Raw genomic sequence first — 19,101 nt, forward strand, 5'->3', positions numbered from 1 at the left:
CCAAAAGCCTTCTAACTAATACCAATCCCACACAGGATTCCTAGAGGAGGCGGGAACAAGACCCCAGAAAAATATGGCCCCATGGTCTCTGGCAGAGGGGTCTCGGGCAGCCAGTCATAGGCACCACCGGCTGTTCCCCATGTGTCTGAGGGTGGCAGAAGGGGACGGTGTCTCAGGGAGCTCCACAGAAGTTCCCATGGACAGTCGCTTTTTAAAAAGACTATTAAAAAATCACCACATTGCACAAACTTGCTTACATTTCAGCAGAGCCCAGTGAACACTTCGCTGTGGGTTGGCACTGGTTCTAAGGACCAGCATTTGGGAACAACACATGGAGGACACAACCCACTGATCAATTTCTGTCTCACTGTGGCAGAGACTGCCAGTTGTACCACAATATGCAACCTTTTCTTTTTTTTTTTAATTTTATTTATTTATTTTTGCGGTACGTGGGCCTCTCACTGTTGTGGCCTCTCCCGTTGCGGAGCACAGGCTCCAGATGCGCAGGCTCATCGGCCATGGCTCACGGGCCTCAGCCACTCCGCGGTGGGTGGGATCTTCCCGGTACCGGGGCACGAACCCGTGTCCCCTGCATCGGCAGGCGGACTCTCAACCACTGCGCCACCAGGGAAGCCCCTGCAACCTTCTTTCTTCCATAGTAATAGAAACCCTGATTTTTAGCTGGATGCATGGAAAGACTACATTTCCCAGCATACCTTGCGATTGGGTGTGGCCATGTGACTGTGTCCTGGCTAATGAGGTCCCATGGTTGCTGCCAGATACCTCCTTTAAAATACAGCTGGCACATGCCATTGTGCAGCTTCCTTCTTCATCCCTTCACTCTCCTACTGCCCAGAGTCCAGTGTGGTGGCTGGTGTCCTGACCTTCATGTTAGACCGTAGGTGGAAGGTCACAACACCCTGGGGGTTGGGGAGCAGTGAGATGAAAGGAGTCTGGATCAGCTCTGGACCACCCTGTCTTGACTTTTACGTGACAGAAGTAAATTTCTATCTCCTTGACCTCTTCTGATTTAGGGTCTTTGCTACCTACAGCTACACCTAATCGTTTCTGATACATGCACCCTTCAGCCATACTGTGAGAAAGCCCTATGTCAGGACAGTCAGGATCTGGGCTGTTCAAGATGGAGAGCAGCCATGGTAACTTCCTCCCATCATCAGCGCACATCCTCTGCTCCCCTTAATCACGTTTATAGTAACTTACTTTGTCTGACTTTTCTATTTCCCTACACATAGTTACTTTCTGTTTTCTGTTAGAACCATTTCGTGAGATGATTCAAGCTGTTTTTTTTTTAAGTACAGTAGAAATGGAAGTAGTTACCAAATAGAAGCAACACAAGTAGCAGAGAATCTCGTTGTAACCATGCATGCAGTGAAAAGCAAAGGCGTATAAAAATCAAGTTTCTAAAAAGAAACCATAAAAGGCATTACTGTTCTCTCATCTGTGATTCCTTCTGCTTTCCCCGGGGTAAATGGCACTCCCTGTGCAAGTCTCTCTTGATGGTGGACATGCACATCTGTTATTTCTGTTTTAGAATATGATATGTCTCTTTGGCTCACAAAAGGCGATTGTTGCCCAAGTGATGAAAAGAAGAATATTAATCCATCATGAGCATTTTCCAGCACATAGAACTTTTCTGTCATGTTTCCAGCAAAACAGTTTTGTGTACTAATTAGAAAAACAGATTTTTGATACAACATTCTATATTCTGTACTTAGTCTTGTTTCATATAAGGAAATAAATGTACTGAATAACTATAGCCGCAAGACACCCGTTCCACAAATTGGGCATTGTTTCAGTCTTTCACAGTAATTTGTTAGGTTGTGTTAAGAACCTAAGGAAGTAAGTTAGTGCATAGAAATAATAATTATCTGTCGTGTTTAAGAGCCTGATCAATTGCCACCCTCTTTCCACCCAAGTTCAGAACCAAGTGAGAAATAAATTTAGGAGTCCAACCGATGGAGATGGAAATATCAACTTTGTTACTGAAGAGATGATTGAAGAATGTGGCCTTAAATCCAGGGGCAAGTGGACTTCCCAATACATTCCCACTGATTTGAACTCTGGGCTCCACTCTTTCTGGGGCAACGCTCACCCCATAAGCAGCTCCTCTAGTAGTGGAGAGCAGACCTACTCTATGGACCCTCTATGTGGGCAAGCAAATCTGAAAGAGAAATAACTCAAGAAACCCTGAGCCAAGCATGTTCATCTTCTTCTTCCAAATTCACCAAACGGATGTGCCACTCCTTCTCTGGGGAGAGATGATTAGTCAGGTGGGGGCGTGGAGAGAAGCTGGACTTGTCCACATGTCCTTTTCCCTCCTGTAGCAGACCCTGTTCCTGCCCTGCCTCTATCCATCAGGATTTACCACTCAAGGCTGACTTCCAACTGCCTGTATTGCTATCTTTTTGCTCAAGGGATTTCTCCAAAGTGAGGGAAGCAGCAGCCCACAACCAGTAACTGATGGGAGTTGAATACCCTTGCTCCCTTGCCCATCACATAGATAACTCTGTGGTACATGTTCTCTGATGCTTCACAGAGCTTTCTGGTGGGATTAAATCCCAGTCACCCGCAATGATAGTCGGCCGACTCAATAACATACTCTTCTTTTTTTAATTGAACTATAGTGGGTTAACAATATTGTGTTAGTTTCAGGTGTACAGCAAAGTGATTCTCACACACACATATTTATAAAACATAGTTCCCTGTGCTATACGGTAAATCCTTGTTATCTGTTTTATATATAGTGGTGTGTATCTGTTAGTCCCATACTCCTAACTGATCCCTCCCCTCCCTCTCCCCTTTGGTAACCATCAGTTTGCTTTCTATGTCTATGAGCCTGTTTCTGTTTTCTAAATAAGTTCATTTGTATTATTTTTTAGATTCCACATATAAATGATATCATATAATATTTGTCTTTCTTGGTCTGAATTACTTCACTTAGTCTGATAATCTCTAGTTCCATCCTTGTTGCTGCAAATGGCAATATTTCATTCTTTTTTATGGCTGAGTAATATTCCATTGTATATATACGCCACATCTTCTTTATCCATTCATCTGTCGATGGACACTTAGTTTGCATCCATGTCTTGGCTATTGTAAATAGTGCTGCTATAAACACTGGGGTGCATGTATCTTTTCAAATTAGAGTTTTCATCTTTTCTGGGTATATGCCCAGGAGTGGGATTGCTGGATCCTATGGTAACATTGTTTTTAGTTTTTTAAGGAACCTCCATACTATTTTCCATAGTGACTGCACCAATTTGCATTCCCACCAACAGTGTACAAGGGTTCCCGTTTATCCACACCCTCTTCAGCATTTATTATTTGTAGGTTTTTTGATGATAGCCATTTTGACTGGTGTGAGGTGATACCTCTTTGTGGGTTTGATTTGCATTTCTCTAATAGTTTGCGATGTGGAGCATCTTTTCATGTGTCTATTGGCCATCTGTATGTCTTCTTTGGAGAAAAGTCTGTTTAGGTTTTCTGACCGTTTTTTGATTGGGTGTTTTGTTTTTTTGATATTGAGTTGTATGAGATGTGTGTATATTTTAAAAATTAAGCCCTTGTTGGTCGCATCATTTGCAAATATTTTCTCCCGGTCCATGGGTTGTCTTTTCATTTTCTTTATGGCTTCCTTTGCTGTGCAAAAGCTTATACGTTTGATTAGGTCCCATTTGTATGTTTTTGCTTTCATTTCTTTTGCCTTGGGAGACTGACCTAAGAAAACATTGCTACGATTTATGTCAGAGAATGTTTTGCCTGTGTTCTCTTTTAGGAGTTTTATGGGGTCATGTCTTATATTTAAGTCTTTAAGCCATTTTGAGTTTATTTTTGTGTATGGTGTAAGGGAGTGTTCTAAATTCATTGATTTACATGCAGCTGTCCAGCTTTCCCATTACCACTTGCTGAAGAGACTGTCTTTTCCCAATTGTATATTCCTGCCTCTTTTGTTAAAGATTAATCGACTGTAGTTGTGTGCATTTATTTCTAGATTCTCTATTCTGTTCCATTGATACATATGTCTGTCTTTGGTGCCAGTACCACACTATTTTGATTACTGTAGCTTTGTACTATTGTCTGAAGTCTGGGAGGGTTATGCCTTCAGCTTTATTCTTTTTTCTCAGGATTGCTTTGGCAATTCTGGGTCTTTTGTGGTGACATGTAAATTTTAAGGTTATTTGTTCTAGTTCTGTGAAAAATGTCATGGGTAATTTGATAGGGATCGCATTAAGTCTGTAAATTGCTTTGGGTAATATGGCCATTTTAACAATATTTATTCTTCCAATTAAGAGCATGGGATATCTTTTCATTTCTTTGAATCACCTTCAGTTTCCTTTATCAATGTTTCATAGTCCTCAATCTTTCACCTCCTTGGTTAGGTTTATTCCTAGGTTGGTTTTGTTTTGTTTTGTTTTTGAAATAATTTTAAATGGGATTTTTGAAAATATTCTCTTTCTGATATTTCATTGTTAGTATAAAGAAATGCAACAGATTTCTATATGTTGATCTTGTATCCTGCTACCTTGCTGAATTCATTTAATTAGTTCTAAAAGTTTTTGTGTGGAGTCTTTAGGGTTTTCTATATAGAGTTTCATGTCATTTGCATATAATGACAATTTTACCTCTTCCCTTCCAACTTGGATACGTTTTATTTCTTTTTCTTGTCTGATTGCTGTGACTAGGATTTCCAATACTATGTTGAATAGACGTGGTGAGAGTGGGCATCCTTGTCTTATTCCAGAATTTAGCAGGAAGACTTTCAGTTTTTCACCATTGAGTATTTTATTGGCTGTGGGTTTGTCATAAATGACTTTTATTATTGTTGAGCTGTGTTACCTTTATACCCACTTTGGTGAGAGTTTTTATCATGAATGGATGTTGAATTTTATAAAATGCTTTTTCTACATCTATTGAGATGATCATGTGGTTTTTGTCTTTTCTTTTGTTGATGTACCCACTTTGGTGAGAGTTTTTATCATGAATGGATGTTGAATTTTATAAAATGCTTTTTCTACATCTATTGAGATGATCATGTGGTTTTTGCCTTTTCTTTTGTTGATGTGGTGTATCACACTGATAGGTTTGCATATGTTGAACCCTCCTTGTGACCCAGGAATAAATCCAACTTGATCATGGTGTATGATGCTTTTTATGTGTTGTTGGATTCAGTTTGATAATATTTTGTTGAGTATCTTTGCATCTATATTCATCAAAGATATTGGCCTGTAATTTTCTTTTTTGGTACTGTCTTTTTCTGGTTTTGGTATCAGCGTGATGGTGGCTTCATAGAATGACCTTGGGAGTGTTCCTTCCTCTTCAGTCTTTTGGAAGAGTTTGAGAAGGAGCGGTATAAGTTCTTCTTTGTATGTCTGGTAGAATTCTCCAGTGAAGCCATCCAGTCCTGGACTTTTGTTTTCAGCGAGTTTTTTAAATTACAAATTCTATTTCACTTCTAGTGATTAGTCTGTTAAATTGTCTGTTTCTTCTTGATTCAGTTTTGGCAGGCTGTATGTTTCTAGAAACTTGTCCTTTTCTTCTAGGTTGTCCATTTTGTTGGCATAAAACTGTTCATAGTATTTTCTTATGATTTTTTTTATTTCTGCAGTATCAATTGTTATTTCTCCTCTTTCATTTTTTATTTTGTTTATTTGCGTCCTCTCTGTTTTCTTCTTGGTGAGCCTGGCTAGAGGTTTGTCGATTTTGTTTATCCTTTAAAAAAGACAGCTCTTGGTTTTACTGATTTTTTTTTCTGTCATTTTTATCTCTGTTTTATTTATTTCCTGTCTGATCTTTAGTATTTCCTTCCTTCTGCTGACTTTAGGCTTTGTTTGTTCTTCTTTTTCTAATTCCTTTAAGTTGTAGGTTAGGTTGTTTATTTGTGATTTTTCTTGTTTTTTGAGGAAGGCCTTTATTACTGTGAACTTCCCTCTTAGGACTGCTTTGGTACATCCCATAGATTTTGTAGGGTTGTGTTTTTGTTGTCATTTGTCTCAAGGTATTTTTTTATTTCCTCTTTGATTTCATCGTTGACCCATTGGTTTCTTAGTAGCATGTTGTTTAGTCTCCATGTAATCATTTTTTTCTCATTTTTCTTTCTGTGGTTGATCTCTAGTTTCATGCCATTGTGGTCAGAAAAGATGCTTGAAATAACTTCTATCCTCTTAAATTTGTTGAGGTGTGTTTTGTGTCCTAGTATGTGGTCTATCCTAGAGAATGTTCCATGTGTACCTGAAAAGAATGTGTATTCTGGTTTTTTTGAATGTAGTGTCCTGTAGATATCAATTAAGTCTAACTGTTCTATTGTGTCATTTAGGATCTCTGTTGCCTTATTGATGTTCCTTCTGGAAGATCTGTCCATTGATGCCAATGGGTTGTTAAAGTCTCCTATTATTGTATTTCCATCAGTTTCTCACTTTATGTGTCTTAGTGTTTGTTTTATTTATTTAGATGCTCCTATATTGGGTGCATATATGTTAATGAGTATTGATTGTTTTATCATTGTATAGTGTCCTGCTTTGTCTTTTTTTGTAGCCCTTGTTTTAAAGTCTATTTTGTCTGATATGAGTATTGCTACCCCTGCTTTTTGTCATGACCATTTGCATGAAATATCTTTTACAATCCTCTTACTTTCAACCTATGTGTGTCTTTCTCCCTAAAGTGGGTCTCTTGTAGGCAGCATATTGTAGGCTCTTGTTTTATTATACAGTCTTCCACTCTTTGTCTTTTGATTGGAGCATTTAGTCCATTGGCTTTTAAAGTCATTATTGATATGTATGTATTGATTGCCATTTTAAACCTTGTTTTCCAGTTGATTTTGTATTTCTTCTTTGTTCTTTTCTTCTTTTCATTTTTCCTTTTGTGGTTTGATGGTTTTCTTTTGTATTATGCTTGAATTCCTTTCTTTTTGGTTTTTGTGAATCTATTGTATGTTTTCAATTTGTGGTTGCCCTGTTTTTCAAGTATGTTAACGCATAACTATATATACTTGCTTTAAACTGATAGTCATATAAGTTCAAACACATTCTAAAAAATCTACATTCTCTTACTCCCCTCCCCACATTTGGTGATTTTGATGTTCTCTTTTACATCTTCATGTTTATCCTTTGCTGTTCATTGTGTTTATAATCACCTTTACAAAATTTCTTGATTGTTTTTTAATTTATGTACTGGCTTACTTAAGTGATCTTCAGTCTTTTTCTATATTTGCCTTTCCTACTGTGATTTTCCCTTTCCTATAGATTCTTGCTTCTTTTCTATTTAGAGAAGACCTTTCAATATTTCTTTTAGGATAGGTTTAGTACTGCTGTATTCTTTTAGTTTTTGCTTGTCTGAGATTCTTTGTCTCTCCTATTCTAAATGATAATCTTGCTGAGTAGAGTATTCTAGGTTGCAGGCTTTTCCCGTTCAGGATTTTGAATATATTTTGCCACTCTCTTCTGTCTTGCAAAGTTTTCGTGGAGAAATCAGCTGAAAGCCTTATGGGGATTCCCTTGTAACTGACGCTTTGAAAAATACACTCTTTATTGGCTGTCTTCCTTACCCATCTCACTCCCCACTCTCTAGTGTTTCTAGCTATTGCCACCCAAGTAAGCTACTTGTTCTCAAGTATTTATCCAAGGTCTTCTTCTAGAGTAGGGGTCAGCAAACTTTTTCTATAAAGAACCAGATAGTTAACATATTAGGCATTGCAACTACTCAACTCTAGTGCAAAAGCAGACATAGATACATAGACCATATGTAAACAAATGGGCATGGCTATGTGCCAATGAAACTTTTTATTTACAAAATCAGGTGGGGGCCAAAGTTCCCTAGCCCCACCAGGGAGAGGAGGAAGCCAAGGACAAATAACGTTCTAAAGGAGTTTGGAAGCCACATTCTCATTTTGTGGAAGTAATTTAGTGAAGAGCTGATTATTTGACTAAACACTGATTAAATTTCCAGAAGTTATCATAGATGCCTTAGAGATTTTCTTTGGAAGATCACTGCCTGTGCAGTTACTTTTTTGTGTGGCATAAATAATATGTTAACCTGTTACAACTGACAACATTGGTTTTCTGTAGCTAGGGAGTCTTGAGTTGGCAGCCTGCTCAGCTTAATGACTTAATGTCCTTTTTTGGCAGATGTGTTGCTGTTACCATGACATACCTGTATGCTATACCCAGGGGGAGGGTTGGGCCGAAACTGCAGGCACACATTTAGGTTGATCACCTTGGCTTCCAAGCCGTTCCGGGTGGTGCTCAGTGTGGGGCGAGAGCATCATATAGGACCATGGCGCTTAGCAGCATTGTTTCTTTGGAGTCCGTGTAATGGAATATATTTTTCAAATATTGATATTTGCATTTTCTGTAACAATTCCTTATAAATAAAATGAGGTAAAATTGTACATTTAAAGTGGAAACCTTAATAACACATTTGTAGTTCCTTTTAATGCAAAAAGTACCAGTAAGCATTAAAAACAAACAAACAAAACATCAGGTGGTGGGCTGGATTTGGCATATGGGTGAGGCCATAGTTGGCTGACCCCTGATCCCGAGGAACCAAGCTATATCATCCCCTGTATTAGTTCTCTAGAGCTATGTAACAAATTACCGCAAACTAAGCAGTTTAATACAACAAAAATTTATTATGGGTCAGGACTCTGGGCACAGTGTTACTGGGTTCTCTGCTCAGGGTCTCACAGGGTTGAAATCAAAGTTTTCGCTGGCCTGCATCCTCATCACAGGCTTGGAATGCTCTTCCCTGCTCACTAGTTGTTGGTAGAATTCAGTTCCTTGCAGTTACAGAACTGAAGTCTTAGTTTTCTTGCTGTCTGTCATCCAGGAACCATTTTCTCCTCCTAGAGGCTGTCCACAACTCCCTGCCATGTGACCCTCTCCACAATAGTGCAGTTTTCTTTAAGTCCAGAAAGAGAATTCTTATTTTAAAGGGCTCCATTAATTAGGTTGGCCTTCCCAGGATAATCTCTGTTTTTATTTACTCAAAGTCAACTGATCAGGGACCTTAATTACATCTGCAAAATTCCTTTACCTTTGCCATATAATGCAACCTAATCACAGAAGAGATATTCTGTCATATTCATAGGGTCTGCCTGAACTTGAGGGGAGGGGATTATATAACATGTGTTCACTAGGAGGCAGACATATTGGAATTCTGCCTACTACACTTTTTGAAAATGGAATGGAAATTCTCTCCCCTTATGGAAATATGCGGAGGGCAGAACAAGTGCCCCCCACTCCATAAAACAAACACCTGTTGAGTACCCACTATGCGCCAGGTGCTGCACTAAGCAGTTTGCCTGCATCAACGCTTTTCAGTCTCACAGCAACTTTATGCAGCACGTCCTATTTTTATCCCATTTATAGGTGGGTAAGTTCTGCAGAGTGACAGAGCTAGAATGGAGTGATCAAAGAGTAAAACCCAGAATCCTGACTCCACAGCTTATGTTCTTACCCACTTTTTCATACTGCCTTGCCTCTGAGAATTTACATATAATTCTCCACACCCCCAACATAACCCATCTAATGCAGACAGTGTCATACTGCATCAATTTCAAAAATAAAATTCAAAAAACTTTTTGGGACTTCCCTGGTGGTCCAGTTGTTAAGACCTGTGCTTCCACTGCAAGGGGTGCTGGTTCAATCCCTGACTGGGGAACTAAGATTCCGTGTGCCACGTGGTGTGGCCAAAAATTTTTTTTAAATAAAAATTTTGAAAACAAATTCGAACAATATTCACACAGAGTGTTGCAGACAAACCTTTTCTTTAACTAGAATTAATCACTTGTGCTGAATATAAATGAAAGCTCAAGACTCAGGTTGGAAAAATGATATAACCAATATTGCATTCTTCTTGCTTACTTTCTCAGATGAAACAATGACAGTGAAAGTCAATAAGGAAAGGGGAAAGGAAGGAATCAAGTGTCAATAAAGCACCTACTATGTGCAACGCATTACAGCCTTTATTTCTTTTAAGCCTGACCTCAGCCCTGAAACACTTGTTATTAGTCTTCTTTTGCAAATGAAACTGTACTTAGAGAGTTTGAAAAGCCTGCAAATTATCACCTAATATCTGTTCTCCCCTTTTTCCTGAATAATAGAACACTGGATTCCTTCAGGGTAAAACTATGATCAACTGAAAGACCACATTTCCCAGTCTTCCTTGCAGCTAGGTGTGGTCATGTGACCATGTTTTGGCCAGTAAGAGCTAAGCAGAAGTGTTATGTGGGACTTCTTGTGAGGCTGCTTAAAGAAAGCTAAATCAATCAAGAGTTACACTTTTTGACCTTTCTTTCTTACACCTTCCTGCTATTTGGAATTCTAGCATGATGGCAGGAGCTCCAGGTGCCACCGTAAATCACGAGGTAACCTTGAGATGGAAGCCACTTGCTAGGAGGATGGAGCAGGAAGGTGCAAGGGCTTAGGTCCCTGATGATCATGGAGCCGCCATGCCAGCCCTGCAGTGCACAACTCTGGAATTATTAATTTTTTTTGGAATTACCTTTTGTGAGAGGGAAAAATACTCTCTTTTAAACCACTGTTATTTAGGGTTTGCCTCATATATAGCTTAATAACTATAAGCTATATATAGCTTATAGATGGAGAGGGATTAAATAACTTTCCTAGGTCACCCTGTAGTAATAGATTGAGAATGCAAACCTGGCTGTCACAGTCTACAGTATGCTTGGGGCTAATCATTTATGTCTTTTTTTTTTTTTTTTAATTTTTGGCTGCATTGGGTCTTCGTTGCTGCGTGCGGGCTTTCTCTAGTTGCAGCGAGCAGGGGCCACTCTTCGTTGCAGTGCACGGGCTTCTCATTGTGGTGGCTTCTCTTGTTGCGGAGCAAGGGCTGTAGGTGCGCTGGCTTAGTAGTTGTGACTCACAGGCTCTAGAGCGCAGGCCAGTAGTTGTGGCGCACGGACTTAGCTGCTCCGCAGCATGTGGGATCTTCCCAGACCAGGGCTCCAACCCGTGTCCCCCGCATTGGCAGGCAGATTCTTAACCACTGCACCACCAGGGAAGTCCCTCTATGTCTTTTGATTGGAAAGTGGGGATGTTACTTTAGTTGGGAGATGAAGATATCCTCATATGACCTCGTGGACTTTGATCTTTATTTCATGGATTCTCTTTTGATTCCAGCTTCCAGCCTCTGCAAAGCTCTTTTTGTTATTACTAACAAAGATAATATGAGTGAGGAGTAAACTGTCTTCCATAGTTGAACTTCAGTCCTCTACAATTAGGACAATTTTTAGAGTGTAATTTAACTGCTTTTTTTTTATTGTTATAATACATGTAACACATGCACATTGTAAGAAATGAGGACCAGAAAGGGGCTATAAAATGAGAGGCAAAGTTTTCTCTCCCCCAAGATAGACCCAACTCCCACTACCCAGAAGTAACATTATGGATCTTTCCAGAAAGTTTTTTATACATGTACAATAATATATACGGATATATATTCTATTACAAATGGAAATACACTACACATGTTGTTTGCATTTACTATATCTTACATCACATAATTGCATATAAGATCCCAGGTCATTTATTGAATGGCTATAGAGTATTCCATTGTATGGATGCAGAATAGTTTATTTAATCAGTGTTTCCTTATTGGACAATTAGATTTTTATTTTTTTAATGCAAACAGTGCTACAGTGTATATCCTTGAATATACATCTTTTTTCACTTATCTCTATAGTACAGATTCCTAGATGTGGAAGTGCTGGATCAAAGAGCATGTCTAGCTTTAATTTTCACAGAAGTTGCCAAAGTGCTCTGCAAAGAGGTCGCTTGAAATTACCCTCCCCCAACAGTGGGTGAGAGCACGGACTTCTCTTCCTTGCCTGTAGCAACTATTAGCAAATTGCTGGATCTTTGCCCATCTGATATTGAAAAAATGTATTTTCTTGATATTTGAATTTGCATTTTTAAAGTCGTAAATGAAAGTAAGCATTTTGTCACTATTTATTGGCCATTGGGATTTCTTGTTCTGAGAACTGCTGATTCATGTCCTGTCTCATTTTTCTGTTAGTGTCTTTACCTTTTTCTTATTGATTTATAAGAGCTTTTTGTAACTTTAGGAAATTAGTCGTAAGTCATATAGCTTGCAAAATTTTCAATAGTATGTGTTGTCTTTTTACTCTGTTTTTGGCAATTTTTCCTGCAGGGGTTTTGTTATTTTTAGTGAAATATATTAATCCTTTCTTACATATCTTAATTTTGTGTCTTGCATAGAAAGGCTGTCCCCATGATTACAAATTAATTCCCCCCAATTTTAGTGTTGGATTTTTGTGATTTATTTTTTACGTGTATATCTTTGGTCCATCTGATGTAAGAGACATAGAGATTTCATCTTATTTTGTCCAAGTGACTAGACAGGTATTACTATTCTTGAGTAATCGATCTTTTTTTCTTATTTTGATTTCATATGTGACTTTCATTATATTTTAAATTTTCATATGGATTTAGATCTGTTTCTGAACTCTGTTCTGTTCTTCTGCTCAATCTGTTCTTCATCCAGAGACCAAACTGTTTTCATTATTGTTGCTTTATAGCGTTTTACTATTTAGTAAGCTAATAACCACCTTTTACCCGTTAATCATTCCCCCCACCAGAGTTCTCCTAGCCATTCTCACATGTTTATTTAAACCAATAAATGTTGAATGAGCACTCACTATGGGTCAGGCTGTGATCTAAGCACTGGGGATGCAGCAGTGAACGAGAACAGGGAAAATCTCTGCCCACATTATGCTTCCATTCTAGCTGTGAGAGAGAGAGAGACCAATTAGTCAAATACAAACAGGGTCAAAGTGTGGTAAATGAGTTGGACAGAGACAAGATAAAGAAGGAAGATAGGAAGTGGGGAGAGTGCAAAACCAGGTGGTCAGGGCAGGGCTCATTGAGCACATGGCGGTTGAAGTGAAGGAACAAACCATGCAGATGCGTAGGAGCAACGTGTACAAAGGCCCTGAAGTCGGCAGCCAGTATGCCTGGAACAAAGTGAATGAGAGAATGAGAAGGAGATGAGGCCAGAGGAGTAACAGGGCATGATCAAGGAGGGCCTTGTGGGCAAATGAAAAGATTTGGGCTGTTTCTCTGGGCAAGGCAGGGAGCCACTGGGGCAGATGGAGCAAAGGGGCATCCTGAGCTGACTTGATGCTCTGAGTATTTTGGTTGGGCTCACTTTGAAATACTACATTAATTTATGGAGGATAATATCTTTATAACCCTGTGTCCTCATATCCAAAGATATGTGGCAATATCCATGCACAGGGTGACAAATTGGTGTGCTTCAGGGAACGTATTCTACAGATACAATCGCATGTACAAAATGACTCATATACAAGCGTTGTTTATGATGGCAAAAGACTGGAAACAGTGCAGACATTCAGCCATCCACCAATATGGGACTGGCTAAGTATATTTTGATGCATGTACACAGTGGAATAATATGCCACTTTGAAAAGAATAGGAGACTCTTTATGTACTAATTCAGAATGATCGCCTAGATATACTAAGAATAAAAGCAAGGTATGGAGTGGTGTGTATAGTATGCTACCATTTGGGTTAAAAAGGAAAGTGTATATTATGTATGAATCTGCTTTGCTAAGGATAAAATATCTCTAAAAGAATACATAAGAAACTGCTAACAGTAGTTGTCTCTAGGGAAGGGCACTAAATAATTGGAAGACAGGGATATAAATGAAGTTTTTCACTGTATCCCCCTTTCTATCTTTGGACTATTGAGCCATGTGAATATACTATCCATTCAAAAAACAACTAACTATAAATTTTAATGAAATAAAGTATATCTTTCTATTAGGGCCATGTTGGTAATGTATTCGACAATGACAAACAGAATTAGTAGAGACCTAAGTCATATACGGTGACCTGTATGATGGATCTTTTCATGTCCAGTTGTAATAAATACACAAATAGACAAATGTTAGGCCAGATACACAATGTGCTCATCTCTCTGCTCCCCGCCCCAGATTTGCACATTGTCGCAGTATTAGTGTGCTAGAGAGTTCAATCTCCTGACCTGCCAATTACAGGTTAAGGCCCATGATGAATAAGTGGAGCGTGTAGTGTGTTAACAGATGATATGTCCTGTTAAAAGCAAAAATGGTATCTAGTAGGAGGGATCAGGAACGCGGGGTGGATGTCTGAGATGAGAATGTCTGAGAGAAGAGCCTTCCAAGCAGGGGAAAAGCCAGTGCAAAGGCCCTGAGGCAAGGACAGGGCGGAGGCCTGAGTGGCTGGAGAGAGGGAGCGTGGGTAGTAAGGAGGCAGCAGATGCCACGGGGCTTTGTCAGCTCTGCTAAAGACCCCACCTTAATGAGGTGGGAAACCACTGGAGAACATTGAGTTGAAGAGTGAAATTTGCTCTCTGATTTTAAGAGCATCCCTCTGGCTGCGGTGTGGAGAACAGGCTGTAGGGAATCAAGGGTCGAAGCAAGGAGGCCAGTGCCAGAACGATTCCATTACTCCTCGCTTCACTCCCGGAAACATATCCTTAGAGCTGATATTCACAGTAGATATTTGTGAACTTATATTCAGCACAGAAACAGAGTCTTGAAACGCCCATTTCTTTCTGATTTATAAGAATCACACATACTCATTGCAGAAGAGTTGAGAAAAGCAGAAAAATATACATGGGAGAAAAAATTTACCTATATGCTACTTCCCAGATACAGCTCCTCTTGACATTTTGGCGTGTCTCCATCGCATCTACGTGGTTTTACGTAGCTAGGTTCGTAATACGCACATGCATTCGTGTTCCACTTGATCTCTTAACCTAATATAATAAGTATTTTACCACTAAAAGAATTATTTATTCTAATGGAAGCATAATTTTCTATTTTATAGCTGTCTAAAATTGAACTCAACCAGTCCACTAAATAATGTATCAGTGAAAATTTTTATGCAGAAAATTTGATCTGCGTTTTAGATTTGCTTTCCCTAAGACAGATTCCAGAGGAAAAACTAGCAAGTCAAACAGAGAATGTATTTTAGGTTTTCGATACCCATTGTCAAACTGTTCCTCGAAAGGGTTGTACCTGTATAAATTCCCATAGGTTTACTAAAGCCATAAACAACCTTTAAGGAAAAAAATATCCTTTGTTAGCATCATCCTCTTAAAGAAAAAAGAAGTCTTTAAGGAGAAAGTGTCAGAATTTCACACATCATATGCATAGCAGAGAGGGTGAAAAATCAGATTCTGAGTATGAAAGAATCATTAGCGTTTTTAGACCAAAGCTGCAGTTAAATTATGATCCAGCTCGAGGAGTACATATGAAACCAAGTGCGTGTGGGGTGTGCTTTATAGGCAGAGAAGTAGTCATCACTAAATATATGTGGTTGCTAAGAGACTAAATTGGGGACTAGGAATTAAATTTAACACACGCTCCTCAAATTGAGTTATTCCAGGACTAGCCTCCTCTTCTTTCTAGATGGTATGACATGGAGACATTTGTGACAAATTGGTATTCAGCCAGAAGGAAAGAAATATGTAGAAATGAGATAATGAGTAGGAAGGTGTGAGTTCTAGAACAATTCATTACTTCCTTACTCCAGGTCCATCACTTGGCCCTTTGGGTCAAGTGGGAATAATATTGCCTGTCTTGTCTCGTCTACCTCACAAAGCTTTTATGAAGATCAAATACGCTAATAACCGTAAATTGTAAATAGTCAACACATAACTGTATCGTATGCAAATCTGTGACTGTTGGCAGTGTCATCTCAGAAGAACAAATAAAGTTTACTTACTATATTAAAAAAATGCTAATAAATGGCAAAGTGATATACAACCATAGGGTGTTATTACCATGTTGAAGTCTCAGGCACTCTGTTTTGGAAACTTATATATAATGAGGTGCTTTAATTCCTCTCGCTGGGTTTGTCTTGTATTCAATTATAGCAGATTCAACAATCTGCTTTTGGGGAAATCCATTCAAAAAGGAAAGCATGGTGATCCAGGTCATCGTTCTGAGCCCCCGATGAGGCTGAAATTTCCTAAAGAGTAAGGATTGTGTCTCACTCACCCATGTGATGTGTCCAGACCTCCTGTGTGAGGAGGAAACAGGATTATACACCCCTGTTTTATCTTGTTTCTTAATGGTATATTAGAGATGAGGGCAAGATGGAGGCCCAGGGAGTGATTTCTTTCTTTCCTGCCTCTGAGCCTACCCTACCCCCATCTTGCTATTCCATCTCCACCCTGAGCTGCCAGACAAGCTACTCCTCAGCCCTCAAGTCTCAGGAAAGTCATCTCTTCTAGCACTTCCCTGTTGCCGTCGTCTAGTCCCAAACCTCCATTTGCACCCAGGACACCTCGTTACACCATCTCATTGGATGCGACTATGCCCTAGTCCCCCACAGCCTGGCTGGGCTCCACGGGCTTACCATGTTTTCTTATCTTCTGTGGACCTACTTCAGCACCCAGGACAGTCTTAACACATGTTCCCTGAATAAAGGAAAGGATGAGTTTTCAAGGGCCCATGTCACAAAAGGAGGCAAATGCCTCTGTGATAGAGATGAAGCCATTATGTACTTTGGTTCTAGAAACATAGTGATAAACCAATCTCTTTGCACAGATACATGACTATATACTATATACTTAAATGTGTTCATGCATACGTAGAACCAGTAATTCTCTTGGTAATGCAAAATGTTGAGAAGAGCAAGAAGTTGAGGTCGGGACTTCCCTGGTGGCACAGTGGTTGAGACTCCGCGCTCCCAACGCGGGAGGCCCGGGTTCAATCCCTGGTCAGGGAACTAGATCCCACATGCATGCTGCAACTAACAGTTCGCATGCCACAATTAAGGAGCCCGCATGCCGCAACTAAGGAGCCCGCCTGCTGCAGCTAAGACCTGGTGCAACCAAATAATAAATAAATAAATAAATAAAATCAAAAAAAAAAAAAGAAGTTGAGGTCACTGAGCCTGATACTGCTCATGCCAAGGTTTTATATCTCAATAGAATTGGAGTCTACTCAGAAGAGCGGGGCTTTTTCAACCTGGTCCTCCAAAATCCTCTACCAGAAATCGAATTCAGTGGTTCTCAGTTGTCTGCTGATTCTATAGCAATGGGAAATCTAATAAATACTGATGTCTGTGAACCAGCCCCAGAGATTCAGATTTCATTAGTCTGTGGTAGGCCTTGGGCATCTGTACTTTTTTAAAAGCTCCCCGGGGGGTTCTAATGTGCAGCCAGGCTGAGAACCGCTGCTCTGACGTGTCTGGGGTTGAGGTGACGGATCTGACTAATTAAACCTCAAGGCTGAACACACGGGGCTTCCTGGACATCTGCATAGAGTGTCTTGCTCTCTCCCACGTTCTCACTCTCTTGTTCCCTTGCTCTCTCCCTCTTTCTTATATTTATCCAATAAATTGCTTTGGAGTGACTCTGCTGCTTTTCAGCCAGCTGGGTAAGAATTCAGATCCTGACGGTTCACATTGAAGCATCCTGAGATCTTTAAAACCCAGGCCATCGTGGGGTGAATCACGGACTGTGAAAGGAGGGGACAAGCCATTGGGTTCCCTTTCCTACTTCAGCTTGTGTTATGCCGGTGGCCTCGTTAATGGGAGGGGACAGAAGAAACCTGGAGAAAACACTCCCATACCGGGATTTGCCAAACCTTCGTAAAGTTTCACTCTCGGAATCGGGTATGGACCCAGTGCAATACCATCTGACTCCCATGTGATTGATGCCACAGAGCCAATAACCATCCTAAGGTGCTCTGAACCAGGCAGTTCCTGCTTTTTTATTACGAGTCCCAGGATCCTAAAGAGCTGTGACTCTTGGACTGAGGTGTCTCGGTGTCAGTGACACGAAAGCGCTCTTTACATAAGATCATCCTTGCATGAGGTGAGTCAGTCGAGGTACTTTTTCAAAAGCCAACCTCTGATTGTAAGTTCCCGGATGGCTGGGTTCCTGTTTCCTGACGCTCACTGCCTTTCACAGCGAGATGGCCATCTGGCTGAAGATCAGTGAGTATAGAAGAGATGCCCTCCAGCTCCTCAGTATTTCAATAAGCCACTGAAGCCCCCTGATTGGCTTCTTTGCAGCATCAGAAATTGTTAATCTAGAGACAGACAAGCCCTGAGGTTTCTTCCACTGGCCTTCTTAGAGCTGTAAGGTATGACACACAAGAACACAAGAGTCAAGACTGAAATAACATGGGTGCCTCCCTGGCCAGGAGTCACAGCATCCCCACACCGATCATCTCCCTGACAACCAGCACGTCCGCCTGATTCTGATGCAGATTACTTTGAAAGCTCTGAGCTCCACAGTTCTCCTAGAGCTGCGTTATCCCGGGAGCTGATTCAACTGTTACTCCACTCGACTTTGATTGCTACAATCAGGGCCTCAACCATCATGAGGATGAAAAGAAGTAAAAAGCCGGTCAGATCATGATACTTTTCAGAAAACATCAAATAGAAAAATTGTGCCATGCCTTTTATCTCAGCGTCTTGGGTCCATTCTTTTCCCCCTGTTGTTTCTTTTATCATTGTTACATCGTATAACCAAGACTTTTATGCTAAAAAAAAAAAAAGTTCTAAGAGAATGCTGTTTCCACTCTATGAAAATGGAAGAAGCTAATTGTAAGGCTTCTGCTGGAAGGAAGCCCTATTTCTATTTTCATTGGAAGGTTCTCAAAGCAAGATAATGAGGATTTCTCAGGGCCATGATGTTCCTTTCCCCCACTTGCCCTCTGTAAAATCAGCAGATTCTCACACTGATACATTTCATACATTTCATGAAATAGATACATTTCATGGAACCTTTTGCTACAGCATCATTTCTTTTTTTGTTTTTAAGCTTTTTTTAAAATTAATTAATTTATTTTTTGTCTGTGTTGGATCTTCGTTTCTGTGCGAGGGCTTTCTCTAGTTGCGGCAAGTGGGGGCCACTCTTCATCGCGGTGCGTGGGCCTCTCACTGTTGCAGCCTCTCTTGTTGCGGAGCACAGGCTCCAGACGTGCAGGCTCAGTAGTTGTGGCTCACGGGCCTAGTTGCTCCGTGGCATGTGGGATCTTCCCAGACCAGGGCTCGAACCCGTGTCCCCTGCATCGGCAGG

At 40.2% G+C, this 19,101-nt stretch overlaps 1 long non-coding RNA gene across 2 annotated transcripts in view; it reads left to right on the forward strand.

The window, feature by feature from the left end:
* LOC113614364 (uncharacterized) overlaps positions 1-19,101 on the forward strand; it is a 34,388-nt gene that overhangs the window by 11,166 nt on the left and 4,121 nt on the right. The window lies entirely within an intron of this gene.

This window comes from Aethalodelphis obliquidens, unplaced genomic scaffold (assembly GCF_003676395.1).
Source record: "Aethalodelphis obliquidens isolate GAN/ISIS:26980383/991018 unplaced genomic scaffold, ASM367639v1 scaffold94, whole genome shotgun sequence".
NCBI classification, from domain to species: domain Eukaryota; kingdom Metazoa; phylum Chordata; class Mammalia; order Artiodactyla; family Delphinidae; genus Aethalodelphis; species Aethalodelphis obliquidens.